Genomic DNA, 26814 nt, shown 5'->3' with positions numbered 1-26814 from the left:
GTTGGACCAAGCTGAATAAAAGTTAGAGGGGCCTAGTGGAAGTTTTGAATTTAAGAGGTCTGAGTTCATTTCATCTCAACTGTGAACTCTTGAGTAACTCAAGGTGGTTTTCTCTAAAAAGGAAATAATAATGACTTATGTCACAAGGAGATTCCAGATGGATACGATACTGCCAAGAAAGCATTCTGACATTAAAAAGAAAAAGAAAAAGTGTTGCATGCTTTGAGAATTTTCTGTCATTTAAGAATAATAATAACTTTATTATTCATACCCCGCCCATCTGGCTGGGTTGCCCCAGCCACTCCCTTTGCATTCCAACACATATGAAAATATGATAAAACATCAAACATTAAAAACCTCCTGATACAGGGCTGCCTTCAGATGTATTCTAAAAGTTGTTATTTATCTCCTTGACATCTGATGGCAGGGCGTTCCACAGGGAGGGTGCCACTACTGAGAAGGCCCTCTGCCTGGTTGCCTGTAACTTCACATCTCACATTGTGGGAACTGACAGAAGGCCCTTGGAGCCGGACCTCAGTGTCTGGGCTGAACAATGTGGGTAGAGATGCTTCTTCAAGTATACTGGGCTGAGGCCATTTGGGAAATTTATCATCAACTGATCTTGATGCTGCAGCAGTGCAGTTTCCGCAATAAGTAACAGGATAACCACAGTGCCTGTCTATATACAACTACACAGAAGTATATTGGAGCTCTTTCAAATGCCCCTCTCATTTTTTGGGATATTTATTAAATCCCCTTGAGCTATGAATTCAGCATGAACTACTCTGGATGTAGACCTTCCCTCCTTTTCTGTGTATTTTACTTGTGATCTGTTGACTCAATTTTAGACTGAAATCTGAAAGAAGGGCAGCAAGCTGATTGTTCCCAGAGACATCTGTCACCCCGGACGCCAAGTGCTTCCTCCATCCACGAGATCTATCTGCCCTTCAAATGTCAAGCTAACCCACAGCCTGAGCATTGCATCAAAAGCAAGCAGCCTTTTTTTGAAACCTAGGCAACAGCCCAGAAGAAAAAAGGCCGCTTACCCGCTACATCTGTCTTAGTAGGTGATTAAATCCCTTTCTTAGCAGATGATCCCCTATATAATCTGTACTTCTCACTATAATTCTAATACATGTGGGTGAATTGCATTGTGTGGGTGAACCGTAAGTGCCTGGCTATTGTTACGCAGTGTGTCTACAAGGCTGTGAATCACCTCTCTCTGTAGTGACACACACACTGCCCTAGATCTATGCATGCTGGCTTGAGGGCGGGGGGTGATGCATACGTCAGCCGGTGAGCAGGCTGCATCTCGCTCGGTTCCCTTGTGCCTTGAGACCAACCTAGAATTCACAAATGAGAAAGATGCTTACACTGGAAGAGAAAAATGTCAAGATTAAAGAATGCAACCCAACTGTATCCACAAAGCCTTTGGTGCTCTTTCCTTGTGCCTGTGCTATGCATTATGTTTCTTAGACACTTGAGAGAAAAGGAAAGCAACATAACTGGCAGAAATGACAAGAGTCTCCGTTTGGGTATGTTCATCTAACACGGCAAAGCAATTTCACTAATGTGGATGTTGGCCGACCAAACCTTCAGTGTTCGAACCAAGGATAATAAATGGCTTTCTTTGGCAAACGCATTTGCAAAGTATGGATGGTTTTGATATGAAGGCAGAAGGGGAAATGGGTATGAATTTGCCAAGGATGACAAATGTATGTCAGTTGGACATGCAAGTAGCATTATTTGGCACTGCAGAAATCATTGTTTCACAAAATCTGCTGCTTCTCAACTCTGCTACTTAGAATAGCATGGAAGGGCTGTTGCCCAGTAGTAAAGCACATACACAATTTGCATGCAGATGACCCCAGGTTCAGTCTTTGGTAGCTGGTGAACAAATCCTTGGCTAAAACCCTGGAGAGCTTCTGCCAGTCAAAGTAGGCAATACTAAGCTAGATGGTGGTCTGGTCAGATATAAAGCAGCTTCCCGGTGTGGTGTAGGAGTGCTGGGGTGGTGTAGTGGTTAAGAACAGTGGACTCGTAATCTGGTGAACCGGGTTCGATTCCCTGCTCCTCCACATGCAGCCGCTGGGTGACCTTGGGCTAGTCACACTTCTGTGAAGTCTCTCAGCCTCACTCACCTCACAGAGTGTTTGTTGTGGGGGAGGAAGGGAAAGGAGAATATTAGCCACTTTGAGACTCCTTAGGGTAGTGATAAAGCGGGATATCAAATCCAAACTCCTCCTCCTCCTCCTCCTCTTCTTCTTCCCATTTTCCCAGAGAAGGTGATTTAAAAACATGTCCCATATCTTATTGGGGGGCAATATGCAAAAAAGTGCCATAACGTAAGTAAGAAATAGCACAAATAGCTGAGAAGAATTCCTAGATCTCTGTCAGCCATAAGATTTTGCAAGCTGGTGTCTGGACTCATGATATTCATGACCCAACTTGCCTTCCTTCATGACCAGTCTTTCTGTGTCATTGATTTTTCCTCCTGGGAATTTTTGGTTTTTTACTCAGACCAATCCCTCTTTTTGCAATAAGAAAGTGCAGTGGAATTATTGGTAGGGCTGGGGTTTTAGCCACATTGGGAAACGTGTGCCCTTTTTCATGTGGTGCAGTGATTTGCACGCTTTCTCTATATAGGTTAATAGATGTGCATTGTGAACTATGGGTTTCGTCTCTGCTTCCTGTATACCCACGTTGGGTCCTCTCTGTCTTGCATTTTATGAATGCACTAAGGTCAAGCAAATCAGGGCACATCCTCTTGGGAAATATCTCTCCATTGTTGAGAATTCCAGCATTTGTTACCCAGACATGAACAAGAAAGCCTGTTCTCAGCCAGGGAACAGTGGCATATGGTCTTTCAGAATGAATTACATTTGTTGCGGAGGGAAGTTTTCCGAGTTCCCATTTGACAGGGAATAAAATCGAGGTTTTCATGCTGGCGTTCTGCGAAGGCAATATGAACCACGACCTTTGGATACTCAAGGTCGGCTGTCTTTGTTTTGTGCGGCAAGCTTCGAAGCAGCATTCTTTATGGCAGAAATGAGGTCACTGTGTCTCTCTGGGTTTTTTTGGTTTTGTTTTTTTTACGAAGAAGCTGCTCGCCAAGTCTGCTCATCTCCTCTTTTCAGTCCCTTTGGGGTATATGTCGTCTTGGATCAGTGAATGCAGAAGTTAATTTAGCATGATGGTGCTCTCTGCTTCCCACTCTCATCTCTCCACCTTTCCTCTCCTCAGAAAACTTTCTAAGAATACCCTTTTGTGTGTTGCTCTCTTCCTCCACCCGCCCGCACCACTTTTTGTTTACCTCAGCAACAAACACGGCGATTAACTGAAGAAACATTTTTGTTAACAAATATATGAAACTAGTTACATTGTTGAGCATAGAGCTGGGAATCTTTGTTTTTTTATTATTATTCATTTTGCAATACAAAAATATAAAAACACATAACACAATTTTTCACAGATACATTTTTTGGACTTCCCTCAGCTCTTCTGCAAATCCTCCGTTTTAATCCTTCTTCCGCATTTCTTAATCTAATATTGCCTTTTATTAAAAACCTCCTCCCTCTTATTCCCTTTTTTACAATATTTCTAATATTATTATCACAGAGCCTCTTGCAAACCTACAAATGTTAATTGTTCATCGCAAATATTTTTCAAATAGTCTACAAATTTACTCCAGTCTTCAGTGAATCTGTGGTCTCGTAGGCCTCGGATCCTTCCTGTTAATTTATCAAGTTCTGCATATTCCATTAACTTCATTCTCCATTCTTCCATCGACGGTAATTCTTCTTGTTTCCAGCTAGAAGTATTCTTGCTGCTGTTACTGCGCTGGGAATCTTTGGTTCAAATCCCTGCGGCCGCCTCAGAAGTTATTGACTTACCTTCAGCCAGTCACTCTCTCTCTCCTCCTAACCCAGGAGTCACCAATCTTTCTATGCCTGTGGCCACATTTGGATTTCTGAGAGAGTGTTCTGGGTTCCACCCTTTCTTGTCACCTTTCTCCCTCTTCTCCCAGATCAGCTCCCACCCACCTGCCCCATCAGAGAGGCAGAAAGGGAGAAAGCACATCTACGCATTATATCTGGGCAAAATAGAGCTGAACGAAGAAGTGAAAGAGAGAGTCGCTCTTCCAACTTCCAGTGGAGAAGATGGTAAGGTAAAGGTAAAGGGACCCCTGACCGTTAGGTCCAGTTGTGGACGACTCTGGGGTTGTGGCGCTCATCTCGCTTTACTGGCCGAGGGAGCCGGCGTACAATCTGAGTTTTATAAATGCCCGCAAATCATGAAAACTGTTGTGTTGCATGGAATTTCATGGGAGCCGCAGTCTATTCAGGGGTTTGGGTATGATTTCAGGAACATATTTATTTATTATATTTTATTAAATTTATACCCTGCCCTTCCTCCAATAGAGGCTCCTGTATCACCGTCTTTGAAAAGGGAAGCAAGCTTTTAAAGGCTGCTAAATATTCAGAGTGTGAGCTGTCTTTTTATCAGCAACTAAGGCATTTAAAATGACATGAAGCAGCCTCTTTATTGATTGTCCACCAGCAGTCATTGCTCTGGATTTTTACAGTTGTCTGCTCTGTCCTGAGTATACTATTTTAGGCAGTGACAGAGCAGGCGTGGATTCCCCACATGCAATAGTTAAGGGTAGACATTTGCCCTTTCTGCAACCGTGATTTAAAATGAGATTTCAACCATTTAACTCCCTGACACCCCAAATGGGCTTATGGTACATGCCAGAGCCGTGTGTGTGTGTGTGTCTGTGTGTCTGTGTGTCTGTGTGTCTTGAAAGGCTAGACTTATTGGTCATGTCTTGCTATGGACAAATGCCCAATCTCTAGATCTGAATGCCTGTTGGTTTGAAACGACTGGTTTATTGCTCTTGCAAAATAGCAAGGCAGTTAAAACTTAAATCTCTTAGTCACATGAAACTTCCTGTGCGCATATTCCTGAAGGCCTGAGTTTCTGACCCCAGAAGGTGACTTGGGAAGTAGGACATAGGATCTGTGAAGGAGAAAGGGACAGGAGTTCTGTTCTGCTTGCCTTATCCTAATTTTTGTGGGCATTTTTTTTCTAGTTTATTTTATAAACAAGTGAATTACCTAAATAGTCATTGAACAAGTCATGGATAGGAGACAAATCCTGTTTTATGTGAACCACCCTGAGACCTTCAGGTATAGGACGGTACTGTATATAAATTCTAATAATAATAATAATAATAATAATAATAATAATAATAATAATAATAATAAATAAACCCTAATATTTCTGCATGGATTTAGCTGTAGAGTGCAAATATGTTATCATGGGTCAATCTAGATTTTGTACTTCAAAACTCCACTTGCCTACATGAGTAGCCATAACTTGAAATCATAAAAACAAAGGACCCTTTTTCAACATATGTGAGACATACCAGGCCCACTGTTACGACAGTAGTGACACATGTGTTGAGGCAGGGCTACCTGTATGGGGATGGAGCAGTGATGAGCTCTTGAACGTTTGATTGGACCAGGTTGGACCACTGCCACCAATCTGGCAGCCTCACCGGTGCAACGGCATCATCCCAACTTTGCCTTCAACTCAAACCAAATATATTATTGAAGCCCTGGAACTGTCTTCTCAATAGAATGTGAAGCAGACCTCCTCCCTTCCCCTTTTTGATCCCGATTAATTCCAAAATACTTTTCTGAAGAATGAAGGATGCTTAATCTTTGTGTCCTGACCAGATGTCTCCAGCATTCTTCAAATTCCCTGCAATTATCAGGCAAGCTGCTCTTCCTTTGCGATGCTAAAGGTTTAGAAACTCTGCAAGATGCTGTTAAACAGCTTAATAAAGTGATCTTCACATATGGTTTGCAAAAATGCCTAGGAACTCTCTGTCATGGAAGAGAGCATTGTAAGATCATTAAGTACCTTTCCATGCGATGAAATGTTTTTGCATAATATGAGTGTGCTGGTTCTTTTGCAACCTTCTCTCAGGGTTACCTTTCTATTGTGAGGCTCCTCCGCTCAACACTGAGCTGTCTATAGCTGTGCACACATTCCTGTTCAACTGATAGCTATGTGTGCCCACTGCAAGCTTGGGAAGAGGTGTGCGCACAACATTAGCCGTAACCCTGTCCTACGAAATACTGCATTTTAATGCATTTTCATCCAAACCAACTAAATCTAAAGTGAGAAAAAGAACGGCCTGGTTGCATCTCAAGCCAGTAATGTGAATATAACCTTTGTGAAGCTCTTGGAAACCTCAATTGGCTTAGAATACAGCACCCCGACTGTAGAGAGGAGAGGACAGGAAGCCTTCATTCTGCAAACACCTGGGTGCCTCCAGACTGTCAGCATTTTGTGGGAGAGATTCAAGGGCACGCAGAAATTCTGGTTGTGTGCATTTAAAGTGGATTAAAGGGATCCTAGTAGCACAATAAAAGGGACGCGGGTGGCTCTGTGGGTTAAACTACAGAGACTAGGGCTTGCCGATCAGAAGGTCAGCGGTTCGAATCCCCGCGATGGGGTGAGCTCCCCTTGCTCGGTCCCTGCTCTTGCCAACTTAGCAGTTTGAAAGCACGTCAAAGTGCAAGTAGATAAATAGGTACCACTCTGGCATGAAGGTAAACGGCATTTCCATGCGCTGCTCTGGTTCGCCAGAAGCGGTTTAGTCATGCTGGCCACATGACCTGGAAGCTGTCTGTGGACAAACGCCGGCTCCCTTGGCCAGTAAAGCGAGATGAGCGCCGCAACCCCAGAGCTGTCCGCGATTGGACTTAATGGTCAGGGGTCCCTTTACCTTTACCTAGTTGCACATTAAACACACACAAACACTTTTTAGCAGGAAAATGCACTGAAAAGTGCAGGATGAACTTACCTGTTGCCCTGCTCTTTCCAGCCACACCCAAACATACCCTCTTGCACATCCTCCCTGTGGACCATTGGGGAGTAGCCCCTTAAATAAAGACTTATTTGTGCAAAGTGCAATTCCTGTCCTCTGGTATGTGTGGAGACCTTTGCTTCAGCACATGCGTCCTAGGTTAAGTATATAATCCAGCGAAGGGCTGCTTTGGCATGTCTCTCTGTGTAGGAAACGTCTGTTGTATGAAGCAGCCTTAAGGTGTGGGCAGTTTGTGGAATTGCACTTCAGAAGCAATGGAGAGAGCATTTTAGGCCGCCTTGACAACTTTCAGGCTACTCCCAGCATCAATTTTCTGTGACAATGCAACAGTGCATATCAGTCCCTTCAAGCATAAAGACACACACCTGCCAAAGTGAGCAATATAGTAACAGTTCCATCTGACTTCATCAAAGGTTGATAAACTTCTGGTGGCTACCCAAATTATGTATTAAGAGCATTTTAGTAGGGATGGTTTTGAATTTCTCTCTGTTCAAATTTCTGTCTGGATTTGGGGGTTCCAGTTGTTTCCCCCAGTTGTTTTTCACAGAGTGGTAACAATAATCTCTCCCCGCTCCCCTACCCTGGATTCTTGTTTTCAGAATTAGAGTGGAGGAAATACATTCTGTTTGCTTTCCCCTGTTTCAGTTTTGCATTATTGTGGGGCAAGAGCAATTGGTGTACAGGAGCACTTTGCAAGAAATATGCCATTAGAGCAATGATGCACTTGGGTGCATTTTTTAATTATTATTTTAAAGAAGTAATAGCAGGAGCAAGTACAGTACTGGGGAGCATACGCAGATTTTGGAATTAATGTTGGAGAGCTCGGTTTTGCTTAACTGAAGGCAGGGTGAGTGAAACCAGGGTATCAGTGGAATGACAAGTCAGTGGAAAGAAATTAGGGACATACAGTCATTCCCACATTTTAGATGCAGGAACAGCATACTAGGTCCAGCCATTATACAGAAGATATTGAACACTGATCAAATAGTCTTTGCAAGCTCTCTGCACCACCAAATATCTTCTCCAGTCTTATACTTCTGACCAATGTGAAGACAAACAATGGTTTCCGCTTTTTTTATTTTGCCTTTAATCTTTTGGCTCTAGCAAAACGCAAGCTTGATCTGTCAGTCTCTATATTCATGGCAGAATTCCCCACAGTCTTATTCTGGTACATTACTGAACACCTGACTCTGTGGTGACAAGTGGTCTTTATTTAGAAGATATGTACCCCCCTAAAGGCTGCAAAACAATAACCAGAGAACTGAGAAAGCTGGACGCTTTGGAAAGCACAGATTGCAACTGCAGAGCTGGGCAACTAACTGCCTTGAAAAGCATTTACTGGGTGAAGGAGACTGCATTTACTTGCATGTGTATGGCCGCTGGTGAGTACCAGGTCACCCTCAGAAGCTCCTGTGCATGCGTCACACATCGGTGCCTTATTAGACATTTCATCTTTGGGAAACATGACTGTCTAGGCATTGTGACACGTCCCCTCTCACCAGTTGGGTATTTCTGACAGCTGGGATGACTAAGGGCAGATGTCCAGACGACTCCAATTTCAGCGTTGTGGTTCCAGCATTTCTGACCTCCCCCTCCCCACTTTCCAGGTGTGCGTGGTATTTTGGTCCATGTGTTTTTTTTAGGAATTGAGGCAGATATGCAACTGTGACCCTGTCTGACAAGGGCAGTATTTGTGCACTTGGGAGCAGGTTATTTGAAGAAATGCCTTCACTCCTGCCACCCTGCCCGTGTCTTAGGATTGTCTGGCTGTGGCCTGGTGCCAGCCATGGAGTCCTCAGAGGGTGAGCCAGATGTCCTGCATTCTGTTTTCTCCTGTGAGATTACGGCGGCCATTTTGGGAGCCTGACTCTTGCTCAATTTCTGGCCGAGATTTCACCCCGAAAAATACAGGTTTGGGGGGGTCCGTGATCTTGTGGGGTACTCCAAAACACGCATTGTTGGGTGCCGTGCCCCAAAAAGCACTTTTCCTGGGTCCACAATCTTGGGCAGGTCACATAACTCATGTGGGATTTCGGACCCAGAAGATATTGTCCTAGTTTTGGGCCACATCCCATTAGAGTGTTTGCAGTGTGTGTCTACAGACCCAGTTTCACCAATCTGTTCTTCAGTGGGAGCTCTGCTTGTCACTCTGTGGTACTCCTTTGCTGCCAGGGGCAAGGGCGTGTAAATTGGAAGGCCTTCTACTTGAGGCTTTCCAGTTTCTGGAAACAACATAGTTCTCTGCCTCCCCATTCTTTGGTTCCTAGCTACTGATTCTAGCTTTTCCTGCCTTGCTGTGTTACACCTTGCCTGAACTCCTTGTGATAGTGACTCTGGACTGTTGCCCGACTTTGTCTCTGGATCACATTTGGACATAGCCTGGTTCTCCGAACTAGACCTTGGTTTGTTTGTACTGTGCTGCACCCGTCCTCAATGGTGAATATTCTGGTGAAGTCTTTAATCTCCTGTAACTTGGACCCTAGTCCTTGAGGACACCCGCTGTGGTGTATGACAATGACCTGCTTCAGAAACACAGCTTGTGTATGCATATTATGAATTGATTATGGACTGATTTTTATAACTGTGGAATTGGTGAGGCTGCTTTTATTGTGTTTTCTGACTATACTGTGTTGACTGCTGTTTATGTGCTGGCTGTCTTAACTGGCAACTTTAAGAGGTTATAAATCAGATGTTGTTTAGTTCATCACGTTTGCAGCTTTGGAAGAATATGCTCCTAAAATTGGGATACAAAACAATTCAAGATACAAGCAAATAAATGCATAAATGTTGGTGTCTTGCCAGCTCATGTGGTCCAAAGAGAAATGCTTTCACCAGGGAAACTTCAAGTGATGATTTGGAAGTGTAAGAAGGTCTTTGTGGGTGTGTCCTCCTCACAAGTGGGGTCTATTGACCTCAAATCATCATCATTCAGTTGGTTTCTGTATAAGTAAAAGGGAATAGAGCTGAGGGAATAGAAGTGCAACGTATTTTCTTCTGAGAGGTACAATGAGGAACAACACCTGGTTAATTTTACATGTTGAATGAAAAAATTGATATGAAAAATACTTTTGAATGCAACCATCTGTGGATTCTCATTCTGTTGCAGAGAAGAGAATAATGGTGTTTTCTTAAGAACAAAATACTTTGTTAGGGTTGGTCCCAAAATGTGAAAACCTTTAAAAACTGCACCTGCATACCAATTCAAGCAGCCCTTCAGAAAGAGAGCACATCAAGATTTTATTCCATCTCCTCTTTGTAAGTGTTGCTTGAAATGGAACGCTCTCCTTAGTGGTTCACATACTTCTGCGGGTTCATGTTCCCAGTGCATTGTCCACATAAATTAAATAACATCAGTGTAGCCTGAACTTTGCTGCTCCATTTTTTTTGCTGGCTGTGGCACCATTCAAAGGAAAACTGGATGGCTGTCAGCAATCTGAAGTGATGCCCCTTTCTATTGGAACCATAAGGAACTTTAAAACGGGTTTATTTTAAGGCTGGACAACCAAAACCTGAACCATCCCCCGTTAATGAATACCCTTGTGTATGGAATTAACATGTCTTTTATTGACATGTTCAGAACAAACGATTCTAATTCTAGTAATATTAGACAGCAAGGGGGGAAAGAAATAATGGTATGTTTCTGGAAGATTTTCAAATATACAAGGCAATTTATGCCTTAAAACAGTTAATCTGCAATAAATGGAATAAGCATTGAGGTGCTAGATTTTCGGTCAAAAAAATGGCAGGGAAAGGAGTAGGTGATTTATTTGATTTTTAATCTCCACAACACAGAACACTGCTAAGTCACTGTGGCTTTATTTTATGAAGCAGCCATCAGTGATCTCATAGTTTTACGGGGTGTCTGGTGAGATTGATGATAGTGTTCGACTAAAATACTGGTGGAGGCTTCCAGCATTAATTCATCCATGAAAATTCAACCCCTTATGGCCAACGAAACACCTGCAAACTCAGGTGTTCTCCAAAAAGCTGAAAACAAAACAGCATGTGTGTATTTGTGTGGAGGACACAATCTGAAAGGAGGAAGTGTTAGGCGAAGGGCAAGGGAGCGAAGTTAAGCCTGCTACCTCACTGCTCCCCCCCCCCCCCGGCAACACCAGGGATGTATGCTTGCCAGCAGAAAGGCAATTAGGGCATGCAGCCTATAGGGAAGAAATAAGTGGAAAGCGCCTTTCCAATACAGGACTGCTCCTATTGCAAATGAAGCAATATGACTGCCCTGAAACTTTTGCAGGTGCAAATGATATTCAAAGCATGATCATGTATAAGGTAAAGGTAAAGGGACCCCTGACCATTAGGTCCAGTTGTGACTGACTCTGGGGTTGCGGCGCTCATCTCACTTTATTGGCCGAGGGAGCCGGTGTACAGCTTCCGGGTCATGTGGCCAGCATGACTAAGCCGCTTCTGGCGAACCAGAGCAGCGCACCAAAACGCCGTTTACCTTCCTGCCGGAGCGGTACCTATTTATCTACTTGCACTTTGATGTGCTTTCGAACTTCTAGGTTGGCAGGAGCAGGGACCGAGCAACAGGAGCTCACCCCGTCGCGGGGATTTGAACCGTGACCTTCTGATCGGCAAGTCCTAGGCTCAGTGGTTTAACTCACAGCGCCACCCGCGTCCCATGATCACATATAACCACCCCTATAACATCAAGAGCACAAATCATGGCAAAGGCTCAATATAAAGGACACGTGAAAGGCCCAGAATGGCTGGGGATGGCTGTATCAGGCTCTCTTTTTTTACGGCATCTTTTCAATTGGCATTTAGCTGAGGCTGTAACGATGACAAGTCCAGTGCTGTTCAGCTCTGATTTAGCACCAGCAGCAAGGATAGGTAAGACCTTCTCTTTGTCATCACAAGCAGCAAAGGAATGTAAGTCGTGTAACGCAAGAGTGAGCCGCCTTCTGTTCTGCCTCATATATCAGTGACAGAATTATCATCTAAGTTCTCTCTGCAGAAGCCTTGCTCTGCTCCTGCAGAACTATTACAACTTGATTTGCTGAACGCAGGGTGAGTTTGCAGTTCTGGAAGATAGAAAACCCATCTGCCCGCTTCAAAGTTGAATGGATTTAATCTAGAACCACTGAAAGGGAGGAATAAAGAAATGCACAATGATTTAACATTGGGTTTTCCCCCTTGCTATATAACAGCCAAGAGCGTACTATTGAATTTAAGATTTTCAAAGATAGAATCATAGAATAATAGAGTTGGAATAGACCACAAGGTCCATCGAGTCCAACCCCCTGCCAAGCAGGAAACACCATCAGAGCACTCCTGACATATGGTTGTCAAGCCTCTGCTTAAAGACCTCCAAAGAAGGAGACTCCACCACACTCCTTGGCAGCAAATTCCACTGTCAAACAGCTCTTACTGTCAGGAAGTTCTTCCTAATGTTTAGGTGGAATCTTCTTTCTTGTAGTTTGGATCCATTGCTCCGTGTCCGCTTCTCTGGAGCAGCAGAAAACAACCTTTCTCCCTCCTCTATATGACATCCTTTTATATATTTGAACATGGCTATCATATCACCCCTTAACCTCCTCTTCTCCAGGCTAAACATGCCCAGCTCCCTTAGCCGTTCCTCACAAGGCATCATTTCCAGGCCTTTGACCATTTTGGTTGCCCTCCTCTGGACACGTTCCAGTTTGTCAGTGTCCTTCTTGAACTGTGGTGCCCAGAACTGGACACAGTACTCCAGGTGAGGTCTGACCAGAGCAGAATACAGTGGCACTATTATTTCCCTTGATCTAGATGCTATACTCCTATTGATGCAGCCCAGAATTGCATTGGCTTTTTTAGCTGCCGCGTCACACTGTTGGCTCATGTCAAGTTTGTGGAGATCTTCAGTCTCGTTTATGCAGGATGAGGTCCACAGGGGATGCTTCTGGCATGCTGACAGGAGCACGCTAGCAGTAAATCACACTGGGCAAGCTGGGGTTAAATCCTTATTAGCAAAACAGGATCTGCACAGGAGTGTCAGGCCTTTGTCTTTCCCCCCTCTACAACTAATAACACTGTGTGTATGTTTGTGTGTGTGATTTAAGCAGTGCTTGGAGTGAACTGGTTCACTTCAATGAAGTTCACTGAATTAGTTCAAAAAATTCTGAATCACACCCAAAAATTGTTCCTGTAACTGCCATATGAACAGTTTAGTAAGTTTATTTGGGGGTAGAACTTCGAACGATTTCTAACTCATTGTCAAGTTCATTCCTTACATGTGTTTTTCCCTCTTGCTATGTAAGCTGTTATGTAAGAATATCAGCTCAATACATCCATGAAGAACATGCTAAATATACTAAGCTCCCCTCCAAAAAAACCCATAATAAATAAAACACCATCCTCTTTCAACATAGCACTTACTTAATACTACAGAGGCCAAAACTATATTATCTGTATGCATATCACACTTGTTCTTGCAATAAGTCACACTTCTTTTTCTTCATGTGCCCCTGTGTTGGCAAATGCCCATTTTAATTTCACCCAAGAAGCAATCTATTATTATATATATATTTTTAAAAACCATTTAGAGTAAGATTACACCTTTCAACGTCCTGATGCCAAGTTGCAACAAATATGTAGTAATTTGCACAAGTGTAAACTTCTTTTGTTTTATTCATCTGTGTTTCAGATGGTTAGGTCACCTTCTTTTCAAGGTTCTTCAGGGTCAACAACACATTGAAATAGGAAGAACAACTTTGCAAATAAAACACCATAAACATCCATTTCCAGAGGGTCTTGGGGCACCTTAAAGACTAACAAATTTATTATAGCACAAGGCTTTGTGGACTGTAGTGCACATTTTCAAATGCATGGATAGTTATCCTGAGTTACAAGTACATATACATGAGGTGAGGAGAAACACAGGAAGTATATAGATGGTGACAATTGCATTATTAACAGTGGCTATTCATAAATTACCGTTGCCTCATGCTCAAGCCTCAGGTGACAGCACTAAATCTCTTGGTGAATTGCAATACAGCAATTTCTTAAAGCAGTTTCTGTTTTAATGTAAGTTCTTTTCTTACATTAGGGGAGGTTGGAATATTCCTCCACAAGTTGTTGTTGTGGGGTTTTTTTTTAAGCATTGGCATGTCTGATGTCAGATTTGTGCCCATTTATTCTTTTGCATAGAGACTGGCCTGTTTGTCCTATGCACAAGTGGAAGAGCATTGCTGGCATACACCCCATTAAAAGACGAGCAGGTTAATGAACTCATGATAATGCGAATGACCTTTTTAGGTCCTTTAATAGTGCTGCCAGAGTAGACATGGGGACAGAGTTGGCACCTGGGACTTGGCTGCAGGATCTGGTCTTTGAGTCTGTGTACACAGGATAAATTTAAAGCACATGACTTTTCCCAAAGAATCCTAGCAACAGTAATTTGTTAGGGGTGCTGAGAATTGTAGCTTTACGAGGGATAAACTACAATTCCCATGATTATTTGGAGCAGCATTGCACTTTATATATATGGTATGGCCTACATGTTGCTCCTGAGGAGATGTTATGGTTGCCGCCCGCCTTGGAAAAATGGGATTGCACCATTTTTGGCCAAAAGTGTTTCCTGTCCTATTTGGACTTTAATGGGATGGGATGCCTTTTTCTCATATTTGAGCTCAAAATGGTGGTTGCATGGCTGTTGGCACAGCTCAGGAGGAGCCTGGATTGCCATGAGCAACAATAGAGAGAAGGGGGAAGGAGCAACCTGCTCTCCTGCCCTCGTCCCCTCCTTCCTTCCCTCTGGTCCTGCTCCTAAGCTGCCACCCGCTGGTTTAGCATGGTGCGGGTTTGCGGTCTCTCCTCCTCCTCCCTCCTCCTCCTCCTCTGTGCTCAAGTCTCTTCTGACACCAGCATGGGCGAGAGGCTGGACCTGCGGCCTAAGTTGGCCATGACCCCTGCCCGTCAGTCAAGGGGAAGAGCAGGACTAGGTAGGGAGGGAGGCGAGAGGCCAAATGCAAGGACCCCCCCCCCACACACAAATTGGGAGGGAAGGATTTCATGTTGTGAGATTGTGTGTGCCCCCCAAACCCCACCACCAACCTGTCCTTTATTTTGCCCGACCAAAGGTGGCAAACCTAGCTTGGGGTGCTATCTGTCAGCATGTAGAGGCCTTACCACCCACAGGCTATGAGAAGGAAGAGCCATAGCCTAGGGAAAGATGTAGATCATTCATGATGCACTTTAACTGGGAGTTAAACATGCCAGCAAAGGATGTTCTGCTTGTCTTCTAGGTCTTTCTTGTAGTAGAAGTTTCTTGGTGTGCCACTTTCTTGCCTGAATTTTGCCTGCATCAGAAATTGCAACGTGGCATTATTTGCAATCAGGGCAGGGCCTTAGCTCAGCAGTTAAGCATCCGACTTGGTCAGTCGAATTAATCTGTCTGGTTGCAAAAACCTGCAACAGTGACCACATCTTGTTGTTTGCATAACTGTTACCATCATTTGACAAGCCAGGACTGTGCAATGGCTGTGATGAGCTGGCAAACTGTGAGACAAATTATCCTATTATCTTCAGTGCTATCAGTAAGTGGCTGTTGGCAAACATTGAGAGCAAAGTGCGAAATGATGGGTTGGCGAATTCAGTTCAAAGGACAAATATCTGAGCCAGGAATCTGCTATGAAGCAGTGTTGAGGACAGTAATAATTCTGTGGTATGGTTTTCTTCAAATTAATGGGAATTCTTTAATGTAAATTAGAGGTGAGGGACTTGTGGGCTTGTGAGACAACAGCTCAAATGATCCCTGGCTTTTGGCCATAGGGGCTGGTGACAGTATGGAAAGCCACAATTCCCCCATCTCTGGTGTAAATGATGTAATCTTAAGGCAAGTCCAAGGACAAACAGTGCTTAGCCCAAGGATCAGTTTTGGCACAGCATTCTTTGTTCAGCTTTTGAATACTTTTTTGATGTACTTTTAGCCCATTTCACAGCTTTAATGCCTACTCTGTAAACGTGATCTTTCCCTGCCTTCACACACACACACACACAGAGAGAGAGAGAGAGAGAGAGAGAGAGAGAGAGAGAGAGAGAGAGCTTGGACACAGAGCGTCAAAGCCTGGGCCTGTGTTTAGAAACATGTCACAAAAGGAATTCTGGATGAGCCCTAAGTTCTCCTCTTATACGGATGTCAGAGAATTCCACTGTAATTTGTCATGGAAGTGGAAATTGCTCCAGTTTGCATGTTTGTCTGTGGCCTGGAATGGAAATCAGTCAAACAAATACCAATTGGTGTTTATTTATAACACCCACACACCCCTCCTTCAAACGATATGTAAACACTAGCAATGTTAAAAATTATTGAGATTTCCCTTCCATTGCAATGAATGCTTTCTGCAGGGTTGGGCAGAAAGCCCAGGGCAGCAGCCAGGGCAGCAGCCAGGGCAGCAGGAATCAGCCCCTCCACTGCCCATCAGTTGAACTGCACACAGGAGTTCCTTGTGAGGAACAGCCAACGGAGGTGGGGTGGGGTGAGACGGAGTTCAATGCAGTTTTCTGCATCAGCCACAACAATTACAACAGAAATATGGCATATAACGTATTGGGTGGAAACTGATCTGCAGTGGAATGGAAACAGCGCTGCTTACAATGAATACAGGTCAAAATAGAAATTGCTGCCTTATTACATCCCCAGTAACTCTCCTGCTTCCTATGTTTCTGTGCTGGCTGAGAAGCACATGTGTGCTGGATTCCTAGTGGGCATTATCTCTCTTTATGGCACTTTATCTTCTGGCTGATCTCAGAGCATTATCTCTTGTCAGCTCCCCGTATTGGAGTGAAGAACTGTGCTTAGAAACGGAGCCGTGAATCACCCTTTATGGTATATCTGACGCATCTAAGTTAGCTGCATATGCCAGGGTCAGTCAGCCATGGATCTCAGGAAGATATGTGGGTTTCTTTACCTTCGTTCTGCTTTTGCTAGGTGTGTGTTTGATCACACTAACAGATAGGCTGAAAGCCGGAAGAGACATGCTTGGGAGATCCATAATACTTTGAAAACAACAATGACGACAATAAAAAAAAAGCATCTGGCACAGAGGAGAGGTTGCCTAAGCCTTTCTTCCCATGCTGTTTTCCTGACCGAAAATAAAGCTGTTACTAGCTTCACAAGGTGGAAAACGTGCTTGTATCACCACCATCCCCCTGTGAGGCTAAGAGCTGCTTCAATGGCCAATTTAAAGTGAAGAAATGACATCTGGAGAAAACTGTCCCCCCTCCCCAATGCTGTTCCCCAGATACAGTGGTACCTCGTGTTAAGAACTTAATTCGTTCCGGAGGTCCGTTCTTAACCTGAAACTGTTCTTAACCTGAGGTACCACTTTAGCTAATGGGGCCTCCTGCTGCCGCCGCACAATTTCTATTCTCATCCTGAGGCAAAGTTCTTAACCTGAGGTACTGTTTCTGGTTTAGTGGAGTCTGTAGCCTGAGGCGTCTGTGACCCGAGGTACCACTGTAGAATGTCCAGCCATTGGACTATCATATCATATCATATCATATCATATCATATCATATCATCACATCATATCATATCATATCATATCATATCATATCATATCATATCATATCATATCATTATATCTCATATCAGCGTTGGTTCTTCATTCCAGACACAGCCAGCCCCTCCATTTGACAGACTGAGGGGATTGTCCCAGGCAGTTGGTTTTGGCTGTCTTGAAAGGGCAGCAAATTGTTGTTTATTTACTATTACTGTATCTTTACTGCCAGGGAGGAGGAAAAAAGCTTGAGAGATTTCCTGTGTCAAGTGCCAAAATAACTTGGCTGACCTTGGATGCCATGTGTCTGTTTGTGTTTGTTTGTGCGTCATTTTCTTCTCTGCTTCAAGCGACAAAAGGTCTTAGGCTGGCCTTATGCTCTCCCTTTTGAGTGGAAAGAGATGTTGTGAGTGTGGGGATGATTAGGGAGGCAGGAGAGGATATATTATTTAATGATATCCTTCCTAACTTGAGCTAGCAAGTTCCATATTCTAGCAGAGTTCCAAAAATCCCCCTTTTTTAATTACGCAGCGATCAACTTGTTGCTGACTCATCTGAATCTTACTAATAAAGATTCCTTCCTGGTAAAATCCCTTCTAAACCCTCTTAAAAAGAATAAACACAAGGATCTGATTAACGTTAACATAAAAGTAGTTTACTCACAGATTCATTCAGGTTCACAGATACAGTGATACCTCGGGTTAAGAACTTAATTCGTTCTGGAGGTCCGTTCTTAACCTGAAACTGTTCTTAACCTGAGGTACCACTTTAGCTCATGGGGCCTCCTGCTGCCGCCGCACAATTTCTATTCTCATCCTGAGGCAAAGTTCTTAACCTGAGGTACTGTTTCTGGTTTAGTGGAGTCTGTAGCCTGAGGCGTCTGTGACCTGAAGCATCTGTAACCCGAGGTACCACTGTATACGTATCTCTGAAGGCAGGCTTAGGTTACTTAACTACTAGAACTATTCCATAAAGAAGTTAGTACCATGTGACTGTGACTAAACAGTCACTTCTCCAAATAAACGGCAACATACAAAATGGAGAACACACACTCATCAGAACATAGAGGCTGTGTCCTCCTCCATGCTAGTACAACAGACCACACCCTCATCAAGTCAAATGTAATGGAAGTCTGTCACAGCTCAGGAGGAAACTGGAAGTCTTCTCCTGAGTGGTACAAAACATCCCCTAACATGTTCACTGTGGGAATGTTGTACTTGACTGCAGTTTTACATCCCACAATGAGAGAGAGAGGAAACTGCAGCTACTCCATGTATTTTCCCGTCTTCCTCATAATGCCCTAGTTTCGCATAAGTGCAACATGGTATCGCAATGGCTTGCAATGTCAGGACCAGATTTATCGTCAGTCAGAGTGAGGCACCCACCTCAGGCAGCAAATGCTAAAAGGAGGAGAATGGTGGCAAGGAGTTTGATGAGCAGATGCGTGTGCCATGCATGGCCTACCCTGCATCCCATAAGCTAGCTTGCTGCCCTTAGGTATGGTAGCGGATGCTGTTGTCCTATCACCAGTGTTAAAATAAGATTCAGCCACTGCCCTGGTCAGTTTCTGTACATGGAATGGTGGGACGCCATTTTGTCCTTTGCCTCGAAAGCGAAATGTCTTGGGCTATCCCTGTGCATTGCTGCATTGCTGACCCCCAATAATGTACCTGCCCCGATTTTAATGAGAATGTCCCCTTGAGAATCCCTCATTTGCCAGGGATTCGGTTTGAGTCAACCTGAGAAAGGGCATTCTTGATTCAGACACCCCATCTGTGGAACTCCCTCACACCCCAGAGACCATTGGTGCTTATAAGCTTTTGGCACCAAATGAAGACTTACCCAGGCTTTTGGCTGAATCTGTGTCACAGCACTTGGTAAAAATAACTATTTACCTGTGGATGTGCTTTCGCCTGGTTTTATTGCATGACCTCCAACTTTTCACTGATGAAAATAGGGACATTGTTTATTGGCTGACTGATTTTATTGTGTTCTTTTGGCATTTCACTCTGCTCTGATCTTATTTTGTAATGAAAAGAGGTTAACAAAATTTACAAATAAATAAAATAGAAAGCAAATTATATGAAGGGGCATTAGATCATGTATTGTACTAAATTAGTGGTTTTTGAAAGCAGAAAAGAAACACAGAACAAGGTCAGCCCTCATATATTTAACACACATGGCTTCCTCCGAAGAATCCTGGGGTGTTTAGTTTGTTAAGGGTGTTGGGAACTGTGGTTCTGTGACTGGTAAACTACTGTTCCCAGTAGTTGGGTTTTTTTTGGGGGGGGAGAGAAGCCATGTGCTTTAAATGCATGTCGTGGATGTGAGCATAAAATCTAGCACCAGCCTTCCTCACAACCATAAGATGACTTATCACAGACACAATTAGGGGACAGTCCAAGTTAAAATCCCCAAAAGAGTGAGGAATATATAAAGAGTATCTTAAAAAACAGTGTCCTCAAATAAAAACCTGGACTTGTTTTGAGTAATTTTTGCAAAACAAAATAAGGGTTGCAATTATATCATATGGAGAAAGATAGGAACGATGAAAAGAGAAAGAAGTAGTTTATCAAGAAAGGAAAAGTAGAACCGCACAGAGGAGGAAGGAAGTCTATAAGAACAAAATAAGAATCAGGAATAGAAAAGAAGAAGTGAGTCTGTTTGTAAGATTTTTCAGATTTACTGTACAGTTATGTGTTTGCAGTTTCTTTTTGTGTGTGTTTTCAGTTTAGTTTGTTTTTCTTTACGTTTTGAGTGTTTGTGTTGTCACAGAAATTCAATAAAAAGCACTTTAAAAAGCAAACAAACCATAAGATGACTTATGATTGTGCTTTCCCTCCGACTCTTTCTATACTGCATACGCACCACACATTCAAAGTGCACGACTCCCCCCAAAGAATCCTGGGATCTGTAGTTTACCCCTCACAGAGCTGGGAATTGTAGTTCTGTGAGTGGTAAGCTACAGTTCTGCATTTGCTTTCAGGGTGCCTTCAATCACGTATGGTGTGTATACAGCCAAAGACAATTTGGAAGCTAAATGGTATGCAAGAGAAATCCCTCCCACATAACAGCAGCGTGAGTTTGTGCCCTTGTTTTTTAGCTCTCCACTTATTCTTCTCTGAGTAGTATTGATCGCCTTGGCATAAGCTTGCAAACTGCCTCCATCTTTCTTCCTAGCGCCACCTGCCCTGCTTCAGGCCTGCAGGAGTCTCCTCTTCCCACATCACAGTTCAATCTCCCTGTGGTTATTGCAGCTCTATCTTTCAAGGATCCTCCTTCTACTCTGCAAAAACGTACACAGAGACTCCTGAGGCCTTCCAGTTCTTTGTAGCTCTCAAAATAGCAACAACCGAGCAGCGATAAACTAGCTGGCCCAGTTTGTATCAGGAGTGCATTGCTACATCTTGGGTGGTATCCCTGCCATGTACTGTGGAGGAAAATAAAATATTCCTCTCCTTAGGGCCTCTAATTATTTAACTTTGGCTTGGAAATGTGGGCCAATTCCTGGCTTGTTGGCACAGGCAACTTCCTCCAAAATCTATGCTATAACCGTAGTTTGACTTTCATGTCTGCATACTGCTGTCAGGTGATCTTTGATAAAATATAATGAAGGAGAGATCTGACGAAAGATTGTGACATACCTTTGTTTGGTGTTGCTGAAGCTCTGGGGTTGAATGCCTCTGGGCTGAACAAGGCACTTAAAGATGTGCCAGAACCTCAAAGGTCTGTTTTCTTTACCCTCCTATTGTTGTAAGACGAACTGCTCTTTTAAGATTAGCACGTTGAGCCAACGTTTTATGTCTAAAATGAGTGAGGTGTGCTTTGTAAAATAAAGGATGGCTTTAATAATGGTGGTGTTTTTAAAAGTTAATTTAAAAAAGATTTACTTTGCAATTTTTAAAAAGAGTTTGGGGGCTAACGTGAGTGTAATTTTGATACTATCAGAGTGTGCAGCCCCTGCCTTTGTGCTGGAGGGAAAGGGTGAGTCTCCACAGCTATTCCAGGAAACCTTGGTCCCAATGCCTGGAGTCACACCACTGATCTTGCCCTCTGCCGGCTCTCCAACCCAGTCAATTCTTTATTAACAAGCGGTAAAAATGCCTAGCGTGCAGGCTGGTGGGGGAGAGAAGAGGGGCCATATATTACTTCTTAATTGTTTTATTTGTTTCCCCCCCCCCATGTTTTTGTTGTTGTTTAGTCCTTTAGTCATATCCGACTCTTTGTGACCCCATGGACCAGAGCACGCCAGGCACTCCTGTCTTCCACTGCCTCCCGCAGTTTGGTCAGACTCATGTTTGTAGCTTCGAGAACACTGTCCAACCATCTCGTCCTCTGTCATCCCCTTCTCCTTGTGCCTTCCATCTTTCCCAACATCAGGGTCTTTTCCAGGGAGTCTTCTCTTCTCATGAGGTGGCCAAAGTACTGGAGTCTCAGCTTCAGGATCTGTCCTTCCAGTGAGCACCCAGGGCTGATTTCCTTAAGAATGGATAGGTTTGATCTTCTTGCAGTCCATGGGACTATCAAGAGTCTCCTCCAGCACCATAATTTTCATGTTACTGATCATCAAACAGCAGTAAGACAAGCAAAACTTCCTGCTCCGCTCCCCAAGAGGTGAGATTGAGGCTAGCACCCCTTAGATCAACACAAATTCCAGTCACTTATGCAAACAAATAAATTATAGTTTAAAACTACATTAGTTGGAAATTTTGTGGTTCTGCTGCATCCTTTGTAGCTTTCTTCACAAATAAAGGCACAAGCAATCCATTGTAAATGTGTCCTTTCGTCCCCAACCCTTCGCAAGCATTAATTTGTTAGGTTTGTGTTATCTGTCAGGAAATGGTTGAGCAAAGCCAGCTGAGGGGATTTAGCAAAGCTTGGGGGCATATAAATAAAACAATGTATGTATAAAATCCTCTTTTAAAGTCATCCAAGTTGGTGGCCATTACTGCCTCCTGTGGAAGCTTATTTATGCACTGTGTGCATAAGAAGTTCTTTCTCTTGCCTTTCCTGAATCTTCCAAAATTCAACTTTCTTGGATGTTCCCAAGTTCTAGTGTTATGATGGAGTGAGGAAAGCATTGCTCTAGCTACTTTCTCCACATCATTCTTAAGTTTATACACCTATTTCATTGTATATCCTCTAACCTGCATTTTCTAAAGCACCTCAGATATTCCAACCTTTCTTCACAGGGGAGTTGCTCAATCCCCTTTATCATTCTGGTTGGCATTATTATTATTATTTTATACCCTACCCATCTGGCTGGGTTTCCCCAGCCACTCTGGGCAGCGCCTAACAGAATATTAAAAACACAATAGAACATCAAACATAAAAACATCCCTAAATAGAGCTGCCTTCAGATGTCTTCTAAAAGTCAGATAGTTGTTTATTTCCTTGACATCTGACGGAAGGGCATTCCACAGGGCAGGCGCCACTACCGAGAAGGCCCTCTGCCTGGCTTCCTGTAACTTCGCTTCTCACAGTGAGGGAACCGTCAGAAGGCCCTCGGAGCTGGATCTCAGTGTCCGGGCAGAACGATGGGAGTGGAGAGGCTCCTTCACGTTCTCTACAATAACCTTTCGAAGGCGAGGCAACCAGAACTGTCCTTCCAAATGTGGTCGCACCACAGATATAATGGCATTATGATATTGGCAGTTTAATGTTGTTCTTTTATGTTTTATATGCATTATGGGAATTACACTAGTGTGTTGGTGTTTTTATTTTTTTAACAAGCTAGTGACTCACAAACATTATCAAATAAATCAAATAAAAATAAAGATCATTCAAAGATCATCGTGAACGGAAAGGTAAGCCTGTGTGGATGAGTGGTCCTCCAGTATGCTGCTACCACGACTGACGTCTCAGATAGCGAGGGCCTCTTGGTTTGCAGAACACTTTCTGTTGAGATCAACCATCTCGCTTCTAGTTCCTAGACTTGCCGCTTCCACAAATTACAGCACACTTCTCCCAAACAGAAATGGAGCCCAACCCCAGCAGTGGTACGCGTTGGACCCTGAGCTGGAAGAAATCCTGGTGCCAAGGAAGATGTCGATCTCCCCCCTTGAAAGCTGGCTGACGGTCCAGTATGTCCTCCCTAAAGGTGGAGGCGCTGTCAATGTTTGTGAGAAGCTAGGCTATGAACCCAACCATCAGTATGACCTCCCCACATCTTCCTGGGATGCAGAGGCTGAGGATGACAGTGAGGAGGGAGGAGGCGAGCTGAACCGGGGCAAAATGGAATGCAAGAATATTCTGAAGATCCAGAGAAGGAAGATGAACAGACACAAGTACAGGAAGCTGATGAAGCGGACAAAGATTTTGTGGAAGAAGGTCATGGAAGGTCGGCGCCGGAGGAAACAAAAAAGGTTTGAATGATATCTGGAACGCGTCTGGAGGAGAGCTGGACTGAGGAAGGCTCCTGAGGGATGGACAACACCCAAGATATATCTCAAGAAGTCCGATTGATGTCTCCATGAGGTTTTTTTTTAATTAAGCAATATTTAAAGGGGGAAAAATAAAAATAAAATAAATAATAATAATAATAAAGATACACACCCAACAAACAAATGGAAATCTATACATGCTCAGCCAACATAGCCATCTCTGGTGATGTGTGCATTTCTTTAATATGCAAAGTTTAATAATTAGGTGGTTGAATAGCTGAATGATGGTCACAGTGTGCAGAAAATCAAATGGAAAGCTAATGATCCTTGTGGGCATTAAGCTCTGCACCAAATAATAGTAATTGAATTATTTCTTGCATGGTGGGAAGCCTGAGACTTTCCTTCAGTCCCTGAAGGCTTTGCAGGGAAAAGGCAGACACAGAGCTCTGCATGGCCCCTGTTATTCCCTTCCCTGGAACTGACTGGCAACAGATAGGTATGGCATGAAAGTTACCCGACAGCAGCTGTGGTAGAAAATCAATGCGTGGACATTTGGAATCATCAACAAAAAAGGTGCATTTCCTGTTCTCTCTGTCGTTCTGATTTTTACAGTGTTCTCACAATGCATACACTTAAGCATATGGTGTAGGATAGATGCATCTGCCAATTTTGGCATCTCATTTTTTCCAGTTTTTTCTCCACATTTCTGCATCGGTTTGTGGATTTTTTTCGAATCTTCACAAAAATTCGCCAGCATTTTAATGCACACTTCTCCAAATATTTTGGCACACAGCTTTCCCTAATATAATTTTTGTGTGTATATTATTTTCACTACTGTGTGCATCTTAGGTACACGTCCCCCTGAAAGACACATTTATGTACACATTATTTGGCTGAAGAACCACATGACAAAATTCAGAGAAGTGCGACTTTCGAAGGGTAGCTGTGTTTCGCTTCACTTCTTGTTTTGTAAAGTTCGAATTAGGGATAATCTTGTTGAAATCTAAGCTGAACCATATTTCTCCTCCATTCTTAGTGTAGAGAGAGATTTCTTACATCACATCCCAGAGGAGACAGATGATCATCCCTTCTCTCACTTTGGGTGTTGGCAAAATACCCTACCTTTCTACAAACAAGACAAAATGCAACCTAAAAATAAATAAATGAGCAAAGCCTAAATACATTCAGTGGAATTTATTTATGAGTATACATCTATAGGATTGCACAGTGAGTGAGTTTAGGGAAAAGTTGTTTGTTTGGGGAAATATTATGACCTAATAATATGAACTAATTTGTTATATGATTGAGTTCTTTCATTTTTGCTTAATTTATATTTTGGACAAGGGTTTAATGTTGTTGTTTAATATCCTGATGTGTACATATGACTATGAATTGCATCTTGTGTTGTTCTATACATTGTGGAGTGACTGGTTTTGTTGCTTTTATATTATTGTTAATTTCTTGCCAGTTTGATGTAAACTGCCTTGAGCATACTGGAAATATTATGTATAAATATAATTCACTTTGACCTTGATTAATTGAAACCAAGAGCATATTTCAATAACTGCTTAGGACGAAGAGCTATTTATTCTCCGATACTATACAGAATCTCCAGCAAGACAGAATGAATGCTGCAAGCAACCAGGAAGGAAAATCCAAGCGACTTATCCTGTGATTAAGAAATAAAGCATCTCATTGATCTTGTTCTGGCTTTCATGCCTTCCTAGCTCCTGGAAGCCACGGTTGTACGGAGTTGCCTTAACTGAATGAATGTCAGTAGTTGGGTCCCTAAAGCCATTACGTCATGTAATAGAACCTTCAGGAATACATCCAGTCGGAAGACATGTGCAATATGCTCTGAATCAACATCTTTCCTTTGGAATTTGCAGTGAACATAGCGACACCAAATATGTCAAGCTGACAGCCCCGGGGATTGAATTCTTTAAGAGACAAGCAGAGCAGGAAACAGCGGTAGCAGGTGTTGGCATAATAATTAGACCCATGCGCTAATGGATGGGGGAAAGATGAAAACAGAGCGGCATCTAGTGTTCAGTGAGGACAAAAGCAAAACTAATTTGATTATCCAGTTGCCAGGTTGCCAACACAGAATTTTTCAAATGGGGGCTAAAAGCCACTTCCCCACACAAAAACCCATGTTATTTTATGTATGTACTTATTAAAATGATATCCAGCCTTCCTGTCAAAGTCGCCTAGGGCAGCAAAAGCAAAAGTTCTAAAACAGAATTAAAAAATAACAACATTCAGAACATTTAAAAACACGCAAAACGTCATGTACTCCCATAGTTAACAACTTTAAGGTTGTCAGTGTATAATTCAGCCATCAAATGCCTCGGTGAACAGGAATGTTTTAAAATTCACCCTGAATGTTAATATGTAGGGAAAGAGATATACTTCGCTTGTGAGGGCATTCTACAAAAAAGGGAACTACCACCCAGAAGCTTTATATCATGGTTTGCTTTATTTCGGAATGAGTCCAAAATAGGAATAATGAGGAAAAAAGCTCTGCTAGAGATGAATTTGTGGAGAGCAGAATGGTTTGACATGATGAACGCAATCCATCACTGAGTTAAGCATTTTCCAGTGGTGTAAGGTAAAGGGAAAGGGACCCCTGACTGTTAGGTCCAGTCGCGTACGACTCTGGAGTTGTGGCACTCATCTCGCTTTATTGGCCAAGGGAGCCGGTGTACAGCTTCCGGGTCATGTGGCCAGCATGACTAAGTCGCTTCTGGCGAACCAGAGCAGCGCACGGAAACGCCGTTTACCTTCCCACCAGAGCGGTACCTATTTATCTACTTGCACAGTGTGCTTTCAAACTGCTAGGTTGGCAGGAGCAGGGACCGAGCAACGGGAGCTCACCCCGTCACGGGGATTCGAACCGCTGACCTTCTGATCGGCAAGTCCTAGGCTCTGTGGTTTAACCCGGTAGAGCTCTGTTAGTCCATTGTGATAAGACTGCTTCAGAAACAACCCTATGTGGTAGGGAGAACCGTACATCGGTTCTGAGCATGCT

At 43.2% G+C, this 26814-nt stretch overlaps 1 pseudogene; it reads left to right on the top strand.

Annotated features, from left to right (window-relative positions):
* Nucleotides 1-21647: 21647 nt before the first annotated feature.
* LOC144327961 (small ribosomal subunit protein mS38 pseudogene) lies at nucleotides 21648-26452 on the top strand (annotated as a pseudogene).
* The last annotated feature ends 362 nt before the right edge of the window (nucleotides 26453-26814 follow it).

Source organism: Podarcis muralis, chromosome 6 (genome assembly GCF_964188315.1).
Source record: "Podarcis muralis chromosome 6, rPodMur119.hap1.1, whole genome shotgun sequence".
Classification (NCBI taxonomy): domain Eukaryota; kingdom Metazoa; phylum Chordata; class Lepidosauria; order Squamata; family Lacertidae; genus Podarcis; species Podarcis muralis.
This window is presented reverse-complemented; position numbering and strand designations above follow the sequence as displayed.